The sequence below is a fragment of the Pyrus communis genome, chromosome 1, assembly GCF_041283825.1.
Source record: "Pyrus communis isolate YQ-2024b chromosome 1, ASM4128382v1, whole genome shotgun sequence".
Taxonomy (NCBI): domain Eukaryota; kingdom Viridiplantae; phylum Streptophyta; class Magnoliopsida; order Rosales; family Rosaceae; genus Pyrus; species Pyrus communis.
In genome coordinates, this window is record NC_142565.1 from 6,062,128 (window position 1) to 6,084,132 (window position 22,005).

Here is a 22,005-nt window from a genome sequence, read left to right on the forward strand (position 1 = left end):
CATTTCTGACAGACATTCACCATTGTAGGGTCACCTTCGGGTGTACATATGTCGTATCTTTCCTTTTGGACTGTTGTAGACTTGCTCTGAATTGTGTCTCACATACACTAGTACTTTGTATGTTATTAGGTTTTTAATTATTCGTACTTTTATTACCTTCTCATTAGCTTCCGCACGCGCACATGGTTACGTCACCTTCGTGTGACGGCCAGCACGCCCTGATCTCGGTCGGGGTGTGTCAATTATAATGAAAATAACTAACTAGCAAATATATACATATATATATATAAGTAACAAATATAATGAAAATAACTAAGAAGGCTTCAAGTTTAGTAAATAATGAAAATAAGTAACAAATAAATAATTATAATGAAAATAACTAACTAGCAAATATATACATATATATATAAGTAACAAATATATATATATATATATATATATATATATTTATATGTCATTTTAATCATAACATGGGGCTAGAGTTCCAAGTTTAGTAAATAAATAATACAAACAAACAAATAAATAAATAATACAAACAACATAATTATAATGTAACAAATAAGTAACAATAAATAATAAATTGTTACCTGATCCGAGTAATTTTCCCCACTTCGAATATTATTACTAGCTTGTGCCAAAGCGTTTCTCCACGTACTAAACGATTGGCTAAGTAATTTCCAACGACTGGACATCGATTCTTTGGTTCTTTTCCCACCAATTTTCTCAAGAAAACTGGTATGAATAAGACTCCACATTTCTCGCAACTGCATCTCATTACCCGTAAGCGAACTATGAGTAACTTCAACCCAGCTAGTACACAACGCAACATCTTCAATAAGCGACCAATTCGTACCTGCACCAGTGGTCATTTTGTTGAAAAAAAATGGATTCAAATTTTGAGACAAAGAAAGGAATGTGATTGAAAGTAGTTGAGAAAATATGAAATTGTTGTGTAAGGTAGATGATAATGAGAAGGTATTTATAGAAAAGTAAAAACAATTTTTTTTACAATTTTTTTCAGATTTTTCAGATATTTTTTTGAATTTTTTACATTTTTTTTAAAATTTTTATTCAATTAATTAATCTCTGCCGTTGGATATAAAAAAATTTGAATTCCAACGCTCCAGATTGTGTCACGTGTCACAACGGTAACTTTTCAGATTTTTTAAACTATTTTTTCATTTATTTTTTAATTTATAAAGCATTTTAATATCCACCGTTGATCTCAGATCGAACGGTGGATATTAAATCTGACATTTTTTTTTTTTTTTACCGTTGAGATCTAACGGTCCACATTACGTGACCGTTAGGATCTAACGTACCGTGGGAAGCCACGTGGCTTCCCAACGGTAACTGACAAAACCTTTTTTTTCTGATTATTGTGTCGGGACGCGCCCCCACGCGCGGGTGGGGTGCACGCGCCTGACACAAAAAAAATTAAATAATACGCTGGCGCCACCCTGGCGTCAGCATGGCGTCATCCTCAGCTCGGGCTCAAGGCCTGGCAATCCCTCACGGGCCTGGCCCTCGGGCCTCCCCCATCCCCCGGCCTGCCTCACGCTGGAGGCCATCCACCGGCCCTCGGGCCTTTGTTCTGGAGACTGTCCCCTGAGCAAAAAGCTACGGTGGGAATGCTTTTATGATGGGAAGAAGGGTGGTGGGTTTGAGGATTATGTGCATTCTTATCCCACATCATCAGGTTGTGAGAAGGCAAGTGCTTGGTCCTGTGATGTTGCGGATGTTGATTTTGAAGGCGGTTCTAGGTCACCTCCTTCAGTATCTGGTAGTTGTAGATATGGTAGTGACAGGTACCCAAGCTAGCGGGGATTCTAGCGTGTAATGGGGGATTTATCTGCCGTGTCTCTTTCTCTCACATCAAGTCAGAGATGGAGACAGGATGGAAGATTCCCAGCTACGCTCAAGTTTTTTCTATGTAGCAGTGACAATCCCCTCTTTTTCCCTTTTGTATTTTGCTTGTTTCTCTTCCTTTTGTATGATTATAGTTGTGTTAGTATTTTTGCGTTGATGTATGTAAACTTGATTTTTGTGACACACCTTGTTGGATTGTAACTTGTAAATATATTTCGGTAAATGATGTTTTTTTGACCTGCATTTATATCTTCCTCCTTCATCTTTGAAATTCATTGTGTTTATACAAGTCTTCTCATCATTGATTATATCTTACTTGACGTTAAAGATGAGGTTTTGTATTAGATTGTAACCTCCCTCAATTTCAGTGGTATAAAATCTCTTATATATAAAACCAGGGCCCTAATTTGGGGTCATGGCTTCAACAAAATAATTAGGACAAAATTGCCCCTCAACCAAAAATATCCAAAAGCAACCCAATATAATATATCAAATAATGTAGGGGTAATTTGGTCATCATAAAATATAATATAAATATAAGCGGAAAGAAAGAAAAGAATAAAAAAATGGAAGGATGAGTGAAAGTTGATAGTGCCCAAGTGAAGTGGAAAGAAAAATATAATAAAAAAGGCAAATCATGAATATTATGTTCAAAACATCTTAAGAGGTGCATAATGTCGGTGATAAATTAGTAAAGTTATTTTATTTTTTATTTTTTTATTTTTATTTATTTTTAATTAGTACCTTACAATAGGCTAGCAATAATGTGATTCAATTAGATGTTGTGAACAATGATTTTGGTGTCATCAAGCCGTTCAAAACATCTTAAGAGGCGTGTAATGCCGATTATAAAAAAAAAAGTCTTTCACATGCTGATAATAATGTGAATAAATTAGTTGTCAAATGATTTTTTTTTTATAACAAACGATATTATCTACACTAAGGGAAATGGTGTAATACCCCGTATTTAAAAAAAATGGTTATATAAATGTGCGTGCACTTACTTATATCTATTTCAAATGTGATGATTTTTTTTTTTTTGGAATTTTGTTTTATATATTCTTAGCTATGCGCGACTTACATGTTTTGAATGTATTTATATGCATAAATTGACAAAAGGAAAGTCAAATATTTGAAGTAAATGAATCATTTTGATCATGCTAAAAGTAACATCTCATAAACCAATTAAAACAGCTAAATTCACATAATAAAATCGGTCTCTATAGAATTTACATTAAGAATAGAGAAAATAATATTTAATAAACAATTAATTGAATCACATTATTGCTAGTCATTGTAAGGCCAATCTCATCTCTTCCCCTTTAGTGTAGATATTATCGTTTGTTAAAAAAAATTAATAATAATCATTTGGCAATTAATTTAATCACATTATTATTCGCGTGCAAAAGACTTTTTTGATAACCGGTATTACACGCTTCTTAGGATGTTTTGAACATGTTTAAAAATAGAGAAAATAATATTTAATAAACAACTGATCGAATCACATTATTGCTAGTCCGTTATGAGGCTAAGTCCACCCCTTCCCCTTAGTGTAGATAATATAGTTTGTTACATAAAAAATAAAAAAAACAATCATTTGACAACTTATTCAATCACATTATTATCCGCGTGTGAAAGACCTTTTTTATATCACGTGGGCACTATCAACTTTGTCATTTGTTTATTATTTTCTCTCTTCCTTTTCATTTTTGTATTCTTTACACATGAGACGAAAACTTTGGTGTCACCCACTCTGACAAAAGAATTGAACCAAAATGCCCCTCAGCCAAAAAAATTCAAAACCTACCCAAAATCATATTTCAAATTATGCAAGGGTAAATTGGTAATTTGGTTATCAAAAATTTGATCTCCACTATGATGCACTGTTCATCACACCTCCGGCTTTATATATAATAGATAAGTACAAGAACTTGTATTTTTGACATGTAAGTTAGTAGGGATTCTTTCACTACAAAAATATTTTTGTGCCTAACAAGTACTTTCATACTGAAATGTCTCCAACTAGAGAGGTTTCTATTTTTTTTTGGCATCCTGATCATAATTTTGTAACTTTGTCCAATAACTGTATATCTTATATGTGTGTGCGTGCGCGTATATATATATATATATATATATATATATATATATATATGCATTAGTTTGATTGTTAGGGTTTCTACAGACCCTTTTCGTGCCAATAGCAACTAAGTTACCCTTGCTAGCCTTTTTGATCTTTAATTAGTGAAGTGTAAAACGCTGAGTTTTTAATAGAAACTTAATGGAAAAGGAGGATTGACTCAAGGAGGAATTGGTAACATATTGCTTATCATTTACATTAAAGATTATTACTTTGTTGTTAATATTATGATTATATTACTCTTGTCACTAACAATTTGATTAGGTTGCAGATGTTTTAGAGCATATGATTATTAATATCCTTGTTACATGGCATATACATAAGCATTCTTGTAAAGTAGGAAAAAGAGTTAAGTTGTGTTTGAGATGTGAGGATATTCAAGGGTTGAAGTTTCCCTTGAATATAAAATAATGAACTTTGTATACGTTAGGCGTCGGGGGAAGGGCTTGAGTATACAACTAGTTGATTATAAAATAATGAAATCATGTATATGTCAGGTATCGGGGGAAGGGCTTGAATATACAATTGGGCGTCGGGGGAAGTGCCTGTATAATAAAGTGGAAACTGAGAATTTAATTACAAAAAATTGGGTTTAAGGGATGAACGAGAGTTAACTCATATTCTAAGATATTTGAAGCCAAGCGGTATAGGCATGGTATGGGACGTGCAGGCTTGGGTACCTTAGTTATGGGTTGACGGGTTTAGAAGGGAGTGAGTACATTCATGCATCTCATTGCATACATTTTATGTATTTGTAAGAGCTACTCATTTCAATTATTATTTTAGTTGGTACTTTTGTTATGAATTAATTTTGTATACTAATATTTTATTTCCACTGCGTATTCAATAAATTATATGTGGTAAACTCAAGCTTTTATTATGTAAGATTTGTTATATGATGTATTGTGTAATCGTTATAATTTAATTTAATTTTCCACCATATCTTGGTTGTAGAATTTATTTCTATAGCTAAGATGTGGCTCACACCCTAACTCATGAATAGTCTTTATTCTCAGGTCGGGTCATGACAGAGTGGGGGTGGGCTTAGTCTCTTAATGGGTTAGCAATAATGTGATTCAATCAGTTGTTCATTCAATATTATTTTCTCTATTTTTAAACATGTTCAAAGCGTCTTAAGAGGCATGTAATGCAGGTTATAAAAAGGTCTTTCACACGCGGATAATAATGTGATTAAATTAGTTGATTGTTTTTTATTTTATTTTAACAAATGATATTATCTACACGAAGGGGGAGGGAGGGGGTGGGCTTAGCCTCACAATGAGCTAGCAATAATATGATTCAATCAATTGTTCATTAAATATTATTTTCTCTATTCTTATTGTAAATTCTATAGAGACCGATTTTATTATGTGAATTCAACTGCTTTAATTGGTTTATGAGGGGTTTCTTCTAGCATGATCTAAGATTATTCATTTACTTCAAATATTTGACTTTTCTTTTGTCAATTTACGCATATAAATACATTTAAAACGTGTAAGTCACGCGTAACATGCCGTGCGCACGTGCATGAAGGCTAGTATATAAATAAATAAAATAGAACATAAAAGACATGAGAAGAGCTTGCACGCTTAATGTCATGAAACATTAGAACATATAAAACCAGTACAAATTCATCTCTTTATTTCTGAATACTTTTACATAACATCATCTGTGAAAACCAGGTCACTGGATGGGAACATATAAATCTTTCTAACAATATTTAAATTGCTACAAACCATCTGCTCCTTCTTCTAATTAATAAAGAAAGGGATCCTTGGATCATCATTCTTAGGATTATACTTTCTTGCAGGTAACCTGACCACCCGCCTTTGTGTCAGCTGTCGAGAGGTCAACAAATGCGATACTCTAACACATGCTGGAGCGGGTTTGTCGGTAGACCTGACAATTTCTTTACGACCCGTTAACACAACACAACAATTACACGAAAATAACGGGTTTCGAGTCAACACAATAACTAATGGTCATTATCGGGCCACCTATTAAGAATCCGTTAATGACGGGATTACACGCGAGTAACCCGTGGGTAACCTATTTTGATCCGTTAAAAAAATTATTTTGATGATTTTAAAGTTAAGCTACTAAAAAACTTACTATAGAATACAACAACATATAAGTTTTTATCATTTATAGTCAAAACTTAACCCTTAAATTCATAAATGTTAGTTTTTACATTATCTTTCAACTATAGCCAAAGAAGTCTGCTATCCACACATCCCATTTTACTTTCACACACCCCTTGATAATTTATGTCTGTTGATCTTTTTCAATTCATCTGATCCGATGACCGAAAATTAAAAAGGTGTGTGAGAAGTAAAATGAGGTATGTGGATATCACAACCCTAGCCAAAAATCTGATCCAACTGACATAAATACCCTCAAAATTAAAAACCCCTGTTATTTGAGATTGCCACCCTAAAATTCCATAATCTAAACTAGTCATTCCACGAGATTTTTGTTTTAAACTTTCCACTAGCATATCCATAGAGTCCTTCTGTGTTAGCTGGTGAGTTTGGAGCATCCTTTGCTAATAGAAAACTCCCCAACCTATTTCCGAGGCATCTGTTCGAATTATTAAGTAATCATTTGTCTCATGGTAAGGAAAGATCTTGTATGTTTTTATTTTTTATTTTCTTTGATTCTTTTGACGAGGGCTATATCTTCATCATTGAATTTGATATTTCTATTTAAAAGATTTTGAGTAAAAGGCCTTGCATAGTTTAGTTTTCTTAAAAAACTGTAATAATTTTTTATCTTCTAATTTATCTGGCATTTCTAACATTCCTTTACTAATATGAGGTGTTAGCTTAATTCTCCCACTGGATAAGGATCCTCTCCGGATAAATTATACCGAATCCCCATGATCAAAACATCCTGGCCGTCAGTAATAAATCGTGTGTAAAAATTAATCCCTCACTTCAACACGTTTTCTCCTTCCCTTTTCCTCTGCAATCATTAAGAACCCTGCAGTTTTGAAATCCTCAACAATCATCAATGGATCTACCATCAAATGAACCCTCTCTCTTCTCCTCTGGAAGCTGCTGCAAACACCCTTGCTTCCCAATAACATTAGCCCACCCATTCTGCTGCAAACGCCCTTGCTTCCCATATCCTTCTGGTTCAGGAACTCTATATAAACTACCACATGAAAACGAGGAAGCCTCGGTGGAATGGAACTCCTTACCTGATTCGAGTTGTATCTAAAGCTGAACTTCGGCAATTTCAGGCAATTCCAACCGCTCTCTCTCCCAGGTGATTTTTGGGGCCACACGGTTTATTATCTACGACCATGATGTTTTGATCCCGAGGATCTAGAAGTAATAGATCTAGAGACGATTTGAAGACCGTAAGTTAAAACCTAATTGCAAAAAACTAACGCCAATAATATGAAATCAAAGAAATTATGGATGTTAATCCTATTTTTAATTGCTATCCAAATTACTCAAGCATTTACGATTGAGAAGTTGTAGAGGCGGAGCCTCTGCTATTAAATCTCGTCCTCTAATTTTACTATTTAAATATTGCATTCCGTATTGTAGTACTTTGACGCGTTTATATTTACGGTGTAGAATTTTTTTCGAAATTTGAAAAAGGACGAAAATGTTCTTGTTGGGCTACGCGGAGTTTTACGTGGACGCATTTGATCTTTTCATGTTTTGCCACACTTCTTGGCATATTCGGATTGACACGCCCTAACACCAATATCCCTAAATATCAAGGTAGGCATGTGTTGGCCGACACTCGAGGATGACGAAGCCATTTTAAACACACATATAACAAAAACATTAATTAGAAAGAGATACACAAATGCATAATTGTGTTCAGAGTATACAACTAATCAAGAATAATGTGAAAGAATTATTATGGAAAGGTACAAACCGAGGAATGGAACCTACACAGAGGAGGCTCGAAGATGCCTAAGTAGAAATGCCTTGACATCGGAATTATGTGCCTCAATTCTAACTCCTGAGGAGACGCGAAACCAAAAAGGTGAGTGGACCAAAGTTTATAATAATATTGATAATATGAAAACCATTTTATTTCTGAACATACTAACCCCCTATTTTGAAAACACATATAATACTACATAATAGGTTTTTCTGAAAACTCTAACATGCCATGAAATGCGTTCGTAAAACATGTACATGTAAAATGATGCTCAATAATGGTGCTATCACCGTCGGAAGGCAAATCCGCAAATCTCATCAATAATGTACTCTCTAGGGGTATCATAGTCACCTGAAGGCAATATCTGTCCATCACCAAATGTGAAGTTGTACGACACTGGGGTTACACCAATGAAGAAACATCGTAGGCTCCATTATCTGTAGGTGAAGTTGTACGACTCCGGGTTACGCAAGAGAAGAAAATATATACATCACACACCGACACTGGTTTTGACAGTGAAACGCTATCCGACACTGCTTTCCGCAGTGAAGCTGGGGGTATGGCATAAATATCATCAACTCCTCATCTGCCTGAAGGCAATACATGTCCATCACCTGAAAGTGAAGTTATACGACACTGGGTTACGCCAATGAAGAAACTTGGTAGGCCCCATCACCCGAAGGTGAAGCTATACGACTCCGGGTTACGCCGGAGAAGAAATGTACATCACATATCCTTAACTATGTCCTATGGCCATAGACATCTACATACCCGTGTTGTGTGGATGTGTTATATGATAAGCCACTAGATACGTACTGAAAACATATCTCAAAAATCTCATATCAAAATCCAGAGCTCTAAGCTCAAAACCTTATCTTATCAATCCATGATAGCACATACTCATAAATCCGTAAAATAAGTCATATTCGTAAATCCCTAGAAAATCCAATCATTTATAATCTTTTGTAAAACGTAATTTCGATAAGTCCTAAATATCTTAGAAACATGTTCATTTCATGAAATATGCAACGCATGCAAACCTAATATTTTATAAAACCATGCAAGTTAAGAAGGGATCCACTCACAAATATTTTGTTGCCTAGGAAATGCTCGAGCTAGTGAGGATGGAGTCACTTCCCACCGATGCACCTAACCATAATTTGAGATCATTTAGTAAAACTATACCTAAACAAAAAAATTTGGGAAAACGGATGGCGAATTCGGATTCAGCACGTCGAAAGACCTAAGGGACCTCGAGTTTCCCCCATGTGTCGCCGCACGAGCCGCCACGAGGAAAGAGAGAGGGATTGGAAGTAAGGTGGTCTAAAACTTTTAATATAAAAAAAAAAATAAAAAAAAAAAAAAAAAAAAACAGGTGAATATCAGTTTACTACTCTCAAGTTTCATGGTTTTCAACATTTAGTACATGAAGTTTTTTTCATTCTAAAGTCATACCTAAAGTGTTAATTTTGGGACAGTCTCATACATCTGTTAGTCTGGTTGTTAAGTCTTATGTTAACTGATGACGTGGTGCCTATGTTTACAATGACTGGATGCCACGTGTCATAAAGGGGTCCATGTGAAAATTAAAAATTCAAAAAAAAAATTTCATGCCCAAATTTAAAATATTAAAATAATATATATATATATATTTTTTTTTTTTTTAAATCAAGACCCTTCATCTTCCCCCATCCAATTTCAAAGTTCTCACCTCCACTCTCACATTCTTCCTCCTCTTCCTCTTATTAATATCCAGCTTCCACACTTCCCTCACCGGTGGCGGTGGGGGTGGTGTTGTGAAATCCTCGCGACACGTTGAAGGCGGCGGGGCAGCTCAGGGAGTCGATCTGGTGGAGCCGGATTCTACAAAAGCACATAACAGCGTCTCGAAATTCCATATGGAATTGTTCCACCGCAGGCATGCTCAAAATTCCATATGGAATGCCAAATCTAACATAAACATATGGAAAACATGACATGAATGCCAAATCTAACAGCAAGCATGCTCGAAATTCCATATGGAATTGTTCCACCGCAACCAATTGACATCTGAGGCACTGGAGGGAACGTTCCAAATGGATTTGTAGCAGCCTAGCAGGTACTAGTTGTACTATTTGTATTGTTGGTACTGGTTGTACAGCTGTAGGGCTTTAAGCAGCAGGAAATTGTCCATTGTTGATATTAAGAGGCTTATTTTGGCTATGCCCCTTAAAACTTTATTTTGATCTCATTTTACCCTTTGTAACTCAAAAATTAATATTTTACTCCTTAACTCAAAATTCTTTTCACTTTGAATTATGAACTATCTGTTCTCCCTGAAACTAATATACTGTCTCCAAAAACATATGTGGGACCCAACACCTCATAAGACAATGCCACAAGTCCAATAAATTTGATTATAAATCTCTATTATGCGTTAACGTTCAACAATCAGAGAATATTAAATTTAAAAGAAATTAAAGAGATGAAAAAAATAAAAAATAAATTGATTAGCCTGGCACACTCATATCAAACCGACATAAGAAATTAATAGATCTAAGTCAATATGGAGTGAATTTTGATTTTTATGGAGATGACTTTCAAGTTTCAGGGGGTAAATGGGATCAAAATCGAGTTCAAAAGGGCAAAGTGAAACGAACTTTGATTTTTAAGGAGTAAAGTGACAATTTTTTAGTTACAAGAAGTAAAGTGAGATTAAAAACGGGTTCCAGAAGATGTAGCCAAAAATAAGTCATATTAAGATATATCAAATGGTCATAACGGGTTCATTTCTTAACCTTGCCCATAATATATCAAAACGAAGCTAGAAAAGTGTAGAATAAGATTATACTTATTTGGAAACCCAATGGTTGCCGGATATGATCGAAAAATGGCCTTAAAAGTGACTGGTCCGTGAAAAAACTAGGGAACTATCCTGAAAAATGGAAAACTTTAGACGTCCATAACTTTGTCAATTCTTAACCAAAATTGACGATCTATATATGAAAATTCATCCACTCAACGAGAGGAATCCAAATATGGTGGTTAGAGACCTCACCTTGGCTGGAATAGACGAGAAATTGGCCGGGAAAGTCGCAGCTTCAATGGAGGATGTAGGACTTGCAATTGGACTTTGATTTTCAAAAACCCTAGGTTGGATTCATGTTTCTAGGGATGCTAGGAGTGTTTTGATGGTGTTTGTGTTGCAGAGGGAAGAGGGAGACACGGCGAGAGAGAGAGAGAGAGAGAGAGAGAGAGAGAGAGAGAGAGAGAGAGAGAGAGAGAGAGAGAGAATGTCTGATTGATGAGTAAAATAAAATAAGGAGAATGATTAATCGGTAGGTATGGTAGGTGAGAATGATTGATTTTTAAAGTTGGAAAGATTACTGTAGCAACATTATTCACGTTATAAATTTTCCTCAAATGAATAATGAAAATACTATAGTAATCCAACCGTTTTTCTTCATATGAATAGTAATTCATCAGATTTTTCTTCATATGAATAGTAATTCTTCTGATTTTTCTTTGGATGAATAGTAACGAACTATTAAATTAAAAGTCGAATAACAACGTCCATGTCAGGTTCCACTTTGCCAACATGGGGATAATCGTCAGTTTACATACTCGGGAAGGAAATGACATAAAAAATTAGAGATGGGTCGTCACAGTGAGAATCCTAGAGATCCATAAATCTTGTCTGTTTATCGTTCGGTTAGTTTTTGTCAAGTATTATTTATGTTTAATTTTAAATAAAAATATTTAAAATAATTTCTGATTACATGATACACGATTCACGAATCTCTGGACGAGGATGCATCGAGCAGGAAGAGGACCAAGTCGAGCAATACAAGGACGCAATCAAGCAAGACGAGGATGCGAGCATCGATGGTATTAGCAGTCCGCTGGTTTTCGAAGTGCCTCGCTAAGACCGTTTAGCGATGGATTTAGTCGGGGCGAGTCCACCCTTATCCCATTAAAATTAGTCCCTCTAGCTAACAAACAACATACTACACTAATCTTTAGTCTAGTCTAGTGAGGGTTAGTCAGGCCAAACAAACATCCTCTTAGTGGGTACGGAGGGAGAACATTCCAGGAGCTCACATAAGTTGAAGGCATTTAAGTCTTTCGAAGTTTTTTATTTTTTATTTTTATTTTTATTGAGAGAGATTTTGAAGTTTATTTTTAAAAATATATGATATTTTTAAAATTAAAGGTGAAATTTTAGTTATATTTGGTACCGCGCTCCATTGCCATCTGCTTAATAAAGACCCAGCAAAGAATCGACCTCTACTTCCTATGGGATTCCAAAGACTCTGCTGGGTTTTCCTCCTCTTCCTCCCAAACCCAGCAGAAACCCAGCTCGACCAAGAGCTCAACTTCAACGGCTTCAATGGCATCTCCAACAGCAGCAACATGAGCTTAAACGGCGTCGCATCAATCGAGGCCAACGGCATGCTAAAGCTCACAAACGACACTCTCAGAGTCCTCGGCCACGCCTTCTACTCCGCCCCAGTCCGATTCAAAAACTCTACCGACGGCAAAGCCTTTTCCTTCTCCACCTCCTTCGTCTTCACCATCGACCAGCAGTACCCAAAGTTCAGCGGCCACGGCCTTGCCTTCATAATCTCGCCGTCGAAATCGCTCCCGGGATCCCTCCCCAGCCAGTACCTCGGCATCCTCAACGCCACCGTCGTCGGCAACTTCTCCAACCACATCTTTGCCGTCGAATTCGACACAGTCCAGGACATCGAATTCGGGGACATCAACGACAACCATGTCGGAATCGATATCAACAGCCTGGCTTCCAACAAATCGACCCCCGCCGGGTTTTTCAGCGGTGGAAATTCGACGAAAGAGAACCTCAATCTCAAGAGTGGGCTGCCGATCCAGACCTGGGTCGATTACGATTCGGTGAAAAATCAAGTCACTGTCATGCTTTCACCTGATTCGATCAAACCCAGATCCCCGATTTTAACATTCGATGTCGATCTTTCTCCAATTTTGGAAGATTTTATGTACGTTGGGTTCTCTGCTTCGACCGGGTTGCTAGCCAGCTCCCACTACGTCTCCGGTTGGAGCTTTAAGATGAACGGAGAATCCAAATCTCTGGATTTAGAAGCTCTGCCTAAACTTCCCGGCCCGAAAAAAAAGCATTCATCAGCGTTGATCGTTGGCGTTTCTCTTTCTGTTCTTATTTTCTTTATCTTGGCCGCTAAATTGGGCTTCTACATTGTTCACAGGATCAAGAACGCCGAGGTGATCGAGCCGTGGGAGCTCGACATTGGGCCTCATAGATTCAGGTACAACGACCTGAAGCAGGCCACCAGAGGGTTCAGGGATAGAGAGGTGATTGGGTTTGGTGGATTTGGTAAGGTTTACAAAGGGACACTGCCGAATTCGGAAACCCAAGTGGCGGTTAAGCGAATTTCGAACGAGTCGAGGCAGGGTCTGCAGGAATTCGTATCGGAAATCGCCACCATTGGCCGTCTCAGGCACAGGAATTTAGTACAGTTGTTGGGGTGGTGTCGGCGGCGCGGAGATTTGTTGCTTGTGTATGATTTTATGCCTAATGGGAGCTTGGATAAATATTTATTTGAGAAGCCAAAAGCAATTTTGAGCTGGGAACAGAGGTTCAAGATAGCTCAAAATATAGCTTCTGGCTTATTGTATTTGCACGAAGGTTGGGAGCAGACTGTGATTCATAGGGACATAAAAGCAGGAAACGTGCTTTTGGATTCTGAGATGAATGGACGGCTTGGAGATTTCGGTCTTGCTAAATTGTATGAGCATGGAGCAAACCCTACAACAACTAGGGTTGTTGGGACACTGGGTTACCTCGCTCCGGAGTTGACTCGGACCGGAAAACCGACTCCGAGCTCGGATGTGTTTGCTCTTGGTGCTCTCCTGCTGGAGCTGGTGTGTGGGAGGAGACCCATTGAACCAAAAGCCCAGCCGGAGGAGCTGATTTTGGTTGATTGGGTTTGGGAGAAGTGGATGGCCGGTTTAATTCTTGAAGTTGTGGACCACAGATTGGGGGGTGAGTTTGATGATCTGGAGGCCATCGTGGTGCTGAAGCTAGGGCTGATGTGTTCGAATAATTCCCCCAGGGCAAGGCCCACAATGAGGCAGGTGGTGAGGTACTTGGAGGGTGAGGCGGCGCTGCCTGACGCAGTGGCGTCTCCCGGGGCTTATGATGGGAAGAAGGGTGACAGCGATGGCGGTGGAACGGGTGGTGAGTTTTGAGGATTATGTGCATTCCTATGAAGATATGGATACAGCAATACGATACGACATAACACGGCGATACAAAAAATCTTTAAAATGTAGGATACATTGGAACATATTTTGAGAACACAAGAATTCGAATTCATCATCCAAATTCAAATTCATTTGATAAATCTAATTCCCTTGATATATATCGAAGAAGTGTGAGAGTTTTATTCAAAGTTTCAATTAGAGGTTAGTTCTTCATATTCATTAGATTTGAAAATAAAGTTTTGTCTCTTATTAATTTTTTTTCTTTTAATTTCTGATTTGAAAGTGTGAAAGTATCCTAAAAGCATGATTCATGTATCTCACATGTGGAATATGTGTATCCATCAAGTCAAACTTAACCATAATACATATCAGACGAGTATCTAACAATATCGGATGCGAGATACGCGATCAAAGTGAAGTATCCGTTCATCATAAGCGCATTCTTATCCCACCGTTCATCATAACTACAGTTAGGGACTAATGGTCATTGATTTTTAATTGAGGCATCATTGTTTCAAGTGGATTAAAGTTATGGCAGTTGAAATAAGGCAGTTGAAATTTTGTCTTTAATTCAAACAAGATTTATTATCATTTTCTCTAAATATCATAAGGCAGTTGAAATATTCAATATTTTCAAGTTAAAAAAGACATCTTTTTTTAAAAATTCTATAATGCACTGGTGTATCAGATGCTGAACTTAGCTAAATAATTTTGACAATATCATGATGTAGGACAGCCATTCTGATTAGGAATTATTTATCCTATTAGCAAAACAACTTAAACTGTTGCAGTATTTATTATGCCATATATGTCCCCAGGTGTATACGCCTCTCGCTGCCTCTCTCCTCCTGTGAAAAGGGTACTCGCACACATAAAACCAGCTTAAGTTTTAGAATTCGTCATCGAACTAAAAATCCCCATCCACATAGGGCTGGGTTCGGTTTTTTTCGGTTCGGTTTTTTCTCAAAATCGAAACCGAACCGAAATTTCGGTTCGGTTCAAATTTTTTTCGGTTTTTTTTTTTTTTTTTTTTTCTCCCTCCAAAATTATTAAAAAAAAAAAAAAGGAAATATGAAAGTTCACATTCATATTAATAGGCCAGGCGGAATGAAAAATAAGGAGGAGGAGGGTTAGGGTTACACTTAAGGGTTTTGTTAAAAAGATTAAAAAATTAAAAAAAATCTCACAAATCCTGAAGGCATGAGGGTTCGAACCCATGCCTCCATGCTTGTAAAGTTTCACTGAAACCAACTTGGCAACAGGTTCTGTTTTGTTATGATTGTATGACTAAACTATTTATAAATATTCAAAAAAATTATATATATATATATATATCGGTTCGGTTCGGTTTCCAAGCCTCAAAAACCGAAACCGAACCGGTCAGATTCGGTTCGGTTCGGTTTTCGGTTTTTTGAACCCACCCCTACATCCACATGTGACATGCACATGAACTTCAAAAATAAGCCATCAAACTCTTTCTTTTAAAGCTGCAATCCGTCCTTTGCCGCAAGGGACTTTAAGGGGATGATAGGAGAGAGAATCCAAGTCGTCGTTACATTCAAAGACTCTAATTAACGAATTTTAAATTCAATGACGAATTCTAAAATAATGTCCAAGTTCAGGAACCAAGTATATATTTTACTCTAATTTTTAAATTTACCCGAAATTAGAGTGAACAATTTCATCTCTCTATTTCCTAATACTTATACATTTCATCTGTGATAACAAGTCACTGGATGAGGACTAAAATGGAAAATTATATCTTGCTAACAACATTTTAATTGCTACAAACTATCTACTTCTAATTATCACCGTGTAACAACCCGTCCCGATTTTATCGGAACGAAAGGAGTATTTTCGTGAAATTTGCATCTTGGCCTAGATCTTTTTCTTTTAAAATTGTTTTTGCGTGTTAAATGGTGTGCCCAAGCGGTCCACCTGTGATCCTTGTCCCCCTGGCCCCTCTCCCCTATTTTCTTTTTGGACCCGTGAGTCCCCACTCTCCTTCCTTTTTATTTTTCTGAAAAAGCTTTCTTTCTCTCTCGAAACTCCTTCTCGGCTCTTTGGATCTCAACCTCATTCGAGGGCTTTTCTCACCAACAAACAACACCACAACAACATCAACATCTCCATTAACACCCTAGTGAGCTTATAATCGAAAGAGAACACCCCGAACCCCTTCCTTCCTCTCGGCCTACACTATTCACCGAAGTTCTCCGGCTAGTTTTCTCCTCCTCCGGCGAAGGTAAGCCTTGAACCTCGTCCAATAGTTGTAGATCATGTCTTAGTGTATGTTTGGAAGTGGTTTTAAGAAGTTTTATTGATGTTTGGACGTAGGAACCTCACGGGGGAAATCTTCCCCAGTTTTGGTCAACGTGCAAGGTATCAATCTCTTCATCTCGCTGAGTACTACAACTTTCCTTTTTGTTTCACCGAATGAGTCACAATAATATCACCATATTTGCTCCATGCACTGCCTTCCACCGAATTTTCAGAACTTTTTCCTTATTTTGTCTTGTAATTCAGTGAAAACCAATCACCATCAAATCTCGTTGCCTATCTGTCCCAAGAAAGAATGTAGCATGGCGCCGAATGGCCACCAGGAAGTGGCCTACATGTTAACACTTCCTAACCCTATCGAAGCTATTTAAATATCCTGACTCTTGGATTTGACAGCCGAACTTCCAATATAAAACCCCATGGCCGACTCTTATACACACACAGACACACACACACACACACATACTTTGATAGTCCTCCAATCCCCCACTTTTCTTTTCTTTTGGACAAAGGAAAGTGAGGAAACCGCTTTATTGAAAAAGTGTGCAACCACCGGTCCCAACTTCTGTCAAGGTGGAAAATCTAAGCAGGAGAATTCGCCACTTGTCCCTTGCATGCACATGCATACATGTATGCATTCTATTTAATGTAGAAAATGAGAGAGCTGTCGCATCTCTCAACTACCGAGGTCGAGAAAAATGGCAGCTCGGCCTATCACCAATCAAGGTCAACGATTGGAGCAAATAATGGTCACCAACGACTAATAATGTTGCCCCCTTGTTTTCTTATGCATTGGCCTAAAAGGCCAAATGGTTAAGAAAATAATGTACTCTTTTTCTTTTCTTTTTTTTAACAAAAGGAAATGAAAACGGCTAAGTCATAATTAGGAGGATCTTGTCTTGAATGATCAATGAATGATTCAATGCCGCATTAAGGGCTATGTTTTTCTTTTGGGTTTTTTTTTCTGTTTTTCTTTTGGTTCCAAGTTTTTTATTGATTGTTATATGTGAAACAGGAATTTAAGGGCTATGTTTTCAAGAGATCATGGGAGGTTGCGACAAGCAAGGTTTCCCCATGAAGCAGGGAGTGTTGACCTCTGGCCATGTTCGCCTCTTGCCCCACAGAGGTTGTTTTAAACTTATGCATTTATATCAGTATATTAGTTAGATATGAATAATATGAATTCTCTCTATGAATAGATGACTCCTTAATTGTGTTTCCTCTTTATGAATATATATGAAGTTAGTCCTACGCTTAAGGAGAAAAGAAAATTTTCGATTACATTTTGTACTGTCCCAGTCCTACTTTATTAATGGAATCCTTGTAACGGGAATACACGTCCTTTTCTTTTGATGTTGTTGGCTACCTTGTGTATATAACGTTTGCAAATTGACACTATGAGGTATTTCACCAACAAGAAGGGAGCAACCACAACCATCAACAAGATCAAGGGGCCGAAGAGGCCAACAATCTTCATAAACTTTAAACTTTTCATTTTGCTTTTGGTTTGTAACGTAATTTATTTTGAAACTTTGGTTTGTAACTAATTTTTTTGCTTTTGGGTTTGTTACTTCATTTATTTTGAAACCTTGGCTTGTAATTAATTTTTTTGCTTTTGGATTTGTAACTTAATTTAATTTATTTTTGTTGCATGCATGTGTAATAGAATAGGCAAATCAAATTGGCTATTGTGAGTAGGGGATATATGCAATGATTTTGGTTTGATTTTATTTCTACAGAATAACTTGATCACTTCATTCATGCTTGGGAACTATAGATATGCAGAGTGGCTGCACACTGCACAGCAGCACAGACAAGTTATTATAGCCCAAAAACTGAAAAGCCCAAAATTATTTCGGGATTCCTGAAAATTTGGTTTAGGATCAGTCTTGAAATTAGGAATCCTGAAAATTTCGGTTTGGGAATCGGAACAACGTTTTTGGTTCGGTATCCCATATCGAACCAGCCCTAGCCGCATAGGATGTTCCTTGGCCCACTATATAAGACCTTGATATAAACAAGCCTAGTGTGAATTGATCTACTCGGTGTCCCACTGGGCGTGCCACATGGGATGTTCCTCGGCCCCCTTTATTTTCTTAAGCATCGGCTGAGCAGCCGAATGGTTAAGAAAATATATATTTTTTTTTAGCAAACGAAAATAAAAATGGCCAAACCATGAGGAGGAGGCCAATGATGCTTTATTACAAGCCGAAATCTTTTTATATCAAAATTTTCACTTTGAGTTTTTCCAAGGCCGAATAGAAGATCATCTTCAAATATGTTCGACTAGACGAAAGATTTTTTATCATCGGGCGTCGAATGTGTTGAACAATTATTATGCCCCCCCAGGCACAATAATTTCGTTAATTTCGGCTTTTAACTCAAATAACTTAGTCGAACATGATTTCTCCATATCGGCTTTATCACAATAATCATATCGATTGGCGTGGTTTTTCTGACTAGGCCTATGTCTCCAATGACCATATCAATTGATGTGGTTTTTTCATCTAAAACCGTGTATCGGTCCTGTTCGTCATTGGAACACTCATCTGACGAATCATTTTTTGAGTCGATTTTTGGCTCAGAAACTTGAACTTTTTCTTCTAGGCCACCACACTTTCAGTTTCGACCGAGACAACAGGTGGCCTAGGTATTTCTTCAGCCGTCTTGACAATTTTCCTAGGCAGAATTTTGATTGTGGCCGGAGCAGAAAATTGCTCCCATCTTCTATGCCACTTCTCAAACAGTTTTGCTCTCTCCTTGTGGCAATTTTCCAATTGCTTTAGGAGCTCGTACAATCGGCTACGTGGAGCCGAATTGACGTCTTGATATATCATATGAACTTCACAGTTTTAGCACAAGGGTCCCACTAGCGTGCCAAAATGTTGACCCTAAAAACTATCAAGCCTACGTGGCGCGCAGACCGAGTAATTAATAAGCTAACTGCGTCCTTCGATTGTGTGCAGGGCGTGCCAACTCGTCGGCCGAGCTCGACCTAGGAGTAAAATGTGTTGACGTCGCGTTGAGTGCACTGTTGACTTCTTGATCTTGCGACTGCGGCCAAGGAAAGAACATGTCTCGGCCTTCGAGTTCTAGAGCCTAAAGACAAGACTGCTAGTTCTACGAAGTTCAATATCAAATTCGACTTTCAATGTGGCGAATGTAATAACCTCAGTACGCCGAGAAAGCTAATGAGATGACCTCTACCAATAAGGATTCGAAAATCCCTCTCGACCGAGACTTAGATAGATAATTAGTCAGCCTCGACACAGTATTATTTATCTAAACTGAAGCTGCTTCATCAACGGTTGATTCTACAGCAACAGTGCTGTTTATCTAAACCGAAGGTGTCACCGGTTGCCTTCACAGTACTGTTTATCCAAACTGAAGATGTGTTGGTGGAAAATCTCAAGGTTGTTGAGAGATTTCGCGTAGCGCGAGAGCTTGCGCAAGGCAGTTTGTGTGTTGAATTGGAGGGGGCCTTAATATTGTTTGCGACTCTGTATTTATAATGGCTGTATTTTGCTTAGCACAACCTGATAACTTTGTAAAGTCCAATCGCCTCTCTAACTTTGTAGAATATCACCTGCTACGTTGACTCTGAACCATTAGATTGTGTGGAACCGCCTTAGCCATCCAATATCCCCCAATTTTCCTTGAAAAGATAAAGATATCTTTCCACATGCATGGCCTGACCAAACTAATGCGACTTATTCCAACTAAAACTTCTCTTTTCCACCATGTCGGTCCAGGTACAACCATACATGCATAATAAATTACCTTTAATCGCAATATAATCTGATACTTTAAAGACCACCTTCCATCAAACTTATCATTTGACAGACTTCATGAGAAGACAAACGCATATGCCATCCAACTTTTGCACGGCATCAATCAAACACCCATTCAATCTCATATGTACCTCTTTGTTCTCTTATCTGACCAACATTTAATTTGCACGCAAATTGTTGTTTAACCAGATAAGAGTCCCAAAGCTTGAGATATAGTTTGCATCTCATCTATCTTGTATCAAGATAATTCACCATCAAAAGATAATATCATGATTAAAACCATAATATATCCTTCAATAATAATTATCTTAACTATTCTGCCATCCAACGGTTGAGAGCTATGTTCATCAACGGCCTTGATTGCACGAACTAATAGTGTAAAATCGGGTCCAAACAGGTTCAAATACGAAAAACAGAATACAACGATTAAAAGTTCCGTTTCTGTTCCTAGAAAGGTAATTTCGGCGTCATAGTTACAGCAAATATACCCAAAAGATCAAAGAGCTTCCATCTTTACCGGGATTAAACAAAATCGAACGCTTGAGTTGATCTAATACATACAAATGCTTATAAATTACTAAGTACCACTTGAATTGGAACAACAATATTTATCCGACTTAGCATGCACGCATGCATATCGAACGGTTTATTCGGATGTGCTAGTACTTATGGCATTGCTAGCTAAGTCATGAAACAGAAGTTAGAAATAACAAAACAATCGAAAAGATTAGTCCCTCACCAGGAAGCAGAGTGTCTCTAGCCCTAATTGCCATCTTCCTCCAAAAATCTCCAGCAGCACTCCTGTACAAATTTAGCTCTTCGATGATTTTATCTTGGACATTTGTATCAGGAACCAATCTCTCGATGCAATCAAACGTACCCGAGACAATATCACTATGCATATCTCCTTCGATACTGTAAATATTTTGGGGTTAAGGTAGAAGCCTGCAGCATGAAGAGGAGAATGCCACAGCTGTTCCCATCGTTGCTCTATGATATTCCAGTATACCATGTACTCCTCCCTCTTAATGAGTTCTTTCTTAATTGTTTCTTTTGCCCAATACATTCCAGCATACACGTATCCCATTGCAGGCCTCTTCTCACTACCAACCATTCTCAAAACTCGCAAGAGAGGATCTGTCCGACGAACAATCAACATGCATGAGGACCAAAATGACTGATTACTAATAAGAGACGTGCGTCACGCCGCCTCTAATTCATGGTACGCTTCTTTGTGTTTTTGTGTGAAAATGATTGTTAAGGTCTTACCTAGGGTTTACTCTACAAAGTACAAAGAGAATTATCACTTCACCAATAACTGAACGGTTTTAAAAAATGCAGCTCTAATCATTTTGTAAGATAAATGATGTGATTGAAGATAATTGAATTAGTACTTAAATGTTAATTAACATACTTATTTATTATTTATGACACAGCATTTAATTTACAAATTTAATTAAAATTTTGATCTCTTGTTACTTTCACATTTTCTGATGTAAAAATTTGATCTCAAGTCTATTAATTTAATTCAAACCATTTTCTACGATGATTGACGAGGTGAGGTGATAGCCCACCATTGGGTCCTCCATCACAAATTCAATCCAGTCCTCTACTCCAGAGGTTGATTCTCTCATCACTTAAGCTCTCTCTTTTTTCTTTCTCTTCTACTTGAATGGTTACGGTTAAGTTATATTAACATTTTATATTAATTTTTTTTATTAAAACACTAAGATAAAAAACGAAGTTTGAGAGAAGATAAGAAAAGATGATGAGAATAAAAGACGA

At 37.3% G+C, this 22,005-nt stretch overlaps 2 long non-coding RNA genes and 1 pseudogene across 6 annotated transcripts; 2 read left to right on the top strand and 1 right to left on the bottom strand.

The window, feature by feature from the left end:
- Positions 1-7,783: 7,783 nt before the first annotated feature.
- Positions 7,784-11,183, bottom strand: LOC148699044 (uncharacterized). 3 transcript variants are annotated; one of them, XR_015962895.1, is made up of 4 exons: positions 9,624-11,183; positions 8,998-9,061; positions 8,264-8,526; positions 7,784-7,990 (listed from the first exon to the last, which is right to left on the bottom strand). It is a non-coding gene; the product is annotated as an uncharacterized LOC148699044 (long non-coding RNA). The 3 variants fall into 3 exon arrangements; XR_015962896.1 differs by lacking the exon at positions 8,998-9,061; XR_015962894.1 differs by having other exon boundaries at positions 8,998-11,183.
- Positions 11,184-12,105: 922 nt separating this feature from the next.
- LOC137720119 (L-type lectin-domain containing receptor kinase S.4 pseudogene) lies at positions 12,106-14,337 on the top strand (annotated as a pseudogene). Its single transcript, XR_015962901.1, has one exon. The product of XR_015962901.1 is annotated as an L-type lectin-domain containing receptor kinase S.4 pseudogene (transcript).
- Positions 14,338-16,153: 1,816 nt separating this feature from the next.
- On the top strand, positions 16,154-18,079 carry LOC148699045 (uncharacterized). 2 transcript variants are annotated; one of them, XR_015953138.1, is made up of 4 exons: positions 16,154-16,394; positions 16,487-16,531; positions 17,445-17,555; positions 17,832-18,079. It is a non-coding gene; the product is annotated as an uncharacterized LOC148699045 (long non-coding RNA). The 2 variants fall into 2 exon arrangements; XR_015953134.1 differs by having other exon boundaries at positions 17,445-18,079.
- Positions 18,080-22,005: the final 3,926 nt, after the last annotated feature.